The sequence below is a fragment of the Carlito syrichta genome, unplaced genomic scaffold, assembly GCF_000164805.1.
Source record: "Carlito syrichta isolate Samal-C Ts95f unplaced genomic scaffold, Tarsius_syrichta-2.0.1 Scaffold305682, whole genome shotgun sequence".
Taxonomy (NCBI): domain Eukaryota; kingdom Metazoa; phylum Chordata; class Mammalia; order Primates; family Tarsiidae; genus Carlito; species Carlito syrichta.
The window spans coordinates 109,668-114,196 of NW_007249778.1; positions in this window are offsets into that span (position 1 = coordinate 109,668).

Consider the following 4,529-nt stretch of genomic DNA (forward strand, 5'->3'; position numbering starts at 1 on the left):
GACCTTGTCTCCAAATAAGGTCACATTCTGAGGTACAGAGGGTTGGCATTATAAAATATGAATTTGGGGAGGAGGGGACAATTCAACCCATACCAATAGGTGAGAAAATATTTTTCAACTCATTTTATTAATATGAGGCTAGGATCATTACCTAGATACTGAAACAAGGCAAAGACATCAGAAGGAGAGAAAACTATAAACCAATCATCCCTCATGAAAACAGATGCAAAATTCTTAAAAAATAGTATTACCAAACGGAACACATGTACATATATTTCGAATTAGCATGCCAAAATGGGAATTACCTCAGGAAAATGAGGTTAGTTTAAAATCTGAAAACAAAGTAATATTACATACCATATTAATAGAATAAAAAACAAAACCACATAATCATCTCAACAGATATAGGAAAAGCATTTAATAAAATCCAACAGCCATTCATGATTTTATAAAAGAAGAAGAACTTTCCATAAAGTAAAAAAAAGCAAAACTTCAGCTTCATGAAGAGCTTCTGTCAAGACACCTACAGTTATGTTGTATTTAATGGTGAAAGCCTGAAATATTTTCTTCAAAGACTAAAAATACAAGCAAGTTCATTCTCACCACTTCTATTGAAAATTTTACTGAAGAGTCTAGTGAAGAATAGGCTTGAAAAAAATAATAAAAGGTTTATTGACTGAGAATGAAGAAATAAAACTGTCTTCAATTACAGGAGATGTATAAAGAAAATCTGATGGAATCTATTTAAAAAATCTATTAGAACTAATGTGTAAGTTCATGATGATTTCAAGATATAAGGCCAATATACAAAAATCAATTGTAGTTCTATATGCTAGTGATGAACAATACAAAATGAAATTAAGAAAAAAAATTACTCATAATAATAAAAAGAATAAAACACTAGGAAAATATTAACAAAAGAAGCATAAGACTCATACACTGAGAACTTCAAAACAGTGTTTTGTAAAAACCCAAATCAATGGAGAAACATGCCATGTTTATGGGTTGGGAAACTCAATATTGTTGAGATGGTAATTCTACCCAAATGCACTTTAAATTCATATGCAATCTCTATCAAAATCCCAACAAGGATTTTGTAGAAATTAGCAAGTTGAGTCTAAAATGTATACAAAAAGGCAAAGAATCTAAACTAGTCAATATAAGTTTGGAAAACTTTACCACATTTAAAATTTTACTATAAAGCTAGCATAATCAATCCAGTATAGTATTTGGCATAGGGATAGACATGTTGGCCAATGAAACACAATAGATAGTAAAGAAATAAACCTTTCCATTTATAGACAATTGATTTTCAACAGTGGTGCCAAGCAAGCCCTTGTAGAAAAGATAGTTTTTATTTTTAACTCTCAGTGCCAATACAATTAAATATGCTACCCAATAAGTGATTTTATATTCCTACCTCACACCATACACAAAATTAATGTAAATGGACCATAGACTTTAGTGTAAGGGCTAAAACAATGAAACTTCTAAAAGAAAATATAGGAGAAAAACTTTTATGTCCTTGGATTAGTCAAAAAATTATTAGATTTGACATCAAAAGTATGATCCATAAAAAAATTATTGGTAAATTATAATTCAGCAACATTGAAAACTTTTGCTGTTTGAACGATAGCATTAAGAAAAAGTTTTTTTAAAACATGCACTTGGAGAAAATGTTTGCAAATCATATATTTGATCAAGGATTTATATACAGGTCCTGCAAAGAAGAATTTTGGCAATTCAATAGTTAGAAAGTAATTTTTAAATCTATTAAAGACTTTGGTAGACATATCATCCAAGAAGATACATGAACAGCAAATCAGCATAAGAAGATACATGAATGGCAAAATAATTAATTATTAGGGAAATTAAAACCACAATAATATACCCCTCACTTCACACCCACTAGGATGTATATAATTAAGATTGACAATCCCAAGTATTGACAAGGATTCTCAATTGGTGAGATTCTAAAATGTTGTAACTATTTTGGGAAATGGTTTAGAAGTTTCTTAAAAAGTTAAAACTATGCTTAACAAATGATCCACCAATTTCATGCCCAAGTATCTATGAAGAGAAATGAAGGCTTATATCCACACAAAGACTTACATGTGAATGTTTGAAGCCAAATTATTCATGAACAAAAACTGGAAATAATCCCAATGTCCATCAACTGTGGAATAAACTAAATGTGGTATATCTGTACAATGGAAAGCTATTCAGCAATAAAAAGAAATAAACTACTGGCACTTCAACACGAATAAATCTAAGAAACATTGTGGTAAATGAAAAAGGTAGACACAGAAGACTACATATAGAAGGGTTTCATTTGTATGAAATTTCTAGAAATGGCAAATCTATAGAAATAAAATTTCTGTTTTATCAGTGGTTGTTTGGGGCTGAAGGCAAGCATGAGAACTACAAATGAATATAAGGGAACTTTATGAGTTGATTAAAATGTCATAAAACTAGATTGCGTTGATTGTTGCACCACTCTCTACATTACAAAAATAATTGAACCGCGTATTTATCCTGAGTGTATCTTTTGCATGTAATCTGTATCTCCATAAAGCTGTTAAAATGAATTAGTTAAATATAGGCCAGCACTTTGGGAAGCCAGCGAGAAAGGATTGATTGCTTGAGCCCAGGAGTTTGAGACCAGCCTGGACAACATAGTGAGATCTTGTCTCTACCAAAATAAAAAATAGCTGGGCATGGTCACACGTACTTGTAGTCCCAGCTACTCAGAGGCTGAGGTGGGAGGATCACTTGAGTTCAGGAAATCAAGTCTGAAGTGAACTGGAATCACACCACTGCACTCCACCCTGGTCAGCAATGAGATCCTGTCTCAAAAAATAAAATAAAACAATAAAATACTAGAATAGAAATAGAAAAATTAATATATGTTTACTAAATACTGCAGAAGCAAATGATGTGGGAGTAAACACAAAATGATAAAAATAACATTTTAAAGAAAGAATTGACAATTGCTAAAGCTTGTAAGGGGAGAGCAAAAAGAAGAAGGAATCAAAAAGCAGCACAAGTCTTTGTATCAGAAGTCAGTGGGCTGAGCTACTCTATGGAGCATTAAAATATTATTATTAAGTTTAACTGAGTTTGAGTGTCTGATAGGCACCTGGAAATGCAATTCTGAAGCTCAGACAAATGTCAATTTGAAGCATATAGGTTTGGAAATCATTCACAGAGTTGAAATTATGGGAGTGAATGAGATCATCATGACAGTAAGTATTAAGAGCAAGCAGGACAGTACAGAACTTTGAAGGGCACATGCCTAAGGGACTGAGAAGCTAGAGTTAAATAGTCATAGCTATTTTTTTATCAATATTTTTTATTATGGTTTTGTGGAGTACAGTTAAGGGTTAGGTGTACAATTACGTTTCATTCAGGCACCCTGCTGATAAGAGAGTCATAGCAATTTTAACTAGCATCTCACAAAAAAGTCTACTATGCCTTCATGAGAGCTACATTTTTTAAAAGTTTTATTTTCTTTTTAAGTGTCACCAATGACAGGATTTCAGTGTATTTTTATGACTGCATATATTCCATTGTGTGTGTGGCACATTTTCTTTATCCATTCATATGTTGATAAACATTAAGATTAATTCTGTATCTTGGCTATTTTGAATTGTGCTGTGATAAACGTGGGAGGGCAAATATTTGTTGGACATACTGATTTCATTTCCTTTGGATGTATACCCAGCAGTGGGATTGTTGGATCATATGGTAGTACTATTTTTAATTTTTTGAGTAACCTTCATAAAGTTTTCTATAATGAGTATACTAATTTATATTCATAATGTAAATTGTATATACCACCAGTAGTGTGTAAGGTTTCCATTTTCCACATCCTCTTCATCACTAGTTTTCTTTTCTATGTAGTTCTGATTTGTGTTTCCCTGATGATTACTGATGTTGAACATTTTTCATGTACCTGTTGGCCATTTGTATGGCTTTTTTCGAGAAATGTCTGTTCAGGTTTTCTGATCTTTTTAATCAAGTTATTTTGGGTTTTGTTGTTGTTGCTATTGCATTGTTTGAGTTATATATTTTGGAGATTAGCCTCTTATCAGATATATTGTTTGCAAATATATTCACCCATTCTGTAGGTTGTTTCTTTACTCTGTCAATTGTTTCCTTTGCTGTGCAGAAGCTTTTTAGTTTGATGCAATCCCATTTGTCCAGTTTTGCATTTGTTGCCTATCCTTTTGAGGTCTTATCCAAAAAATAATTGCCCAGACCAATGTTATAGGGTTTCCCCCTATGTTTTCTTCTAATAGCTTCCTAGTTTGGGGGCTTCCATTTAAGGCTTTGATAAATTTTGAGTTCACATTTTGTATATGAGAAGAGATAAGGGTCTCATTTTATTCTTCTGCACGTGGATATTCAGTTTTCCCAACACCATTTACTGAAGACACTGTCTTTTTACCATTGTGTTTTGGAACTTTTGACAAAAATTATTCACCTGTAAATGTGTGGGTTTATTTCTAGCTCTTTATTCTGTGGCA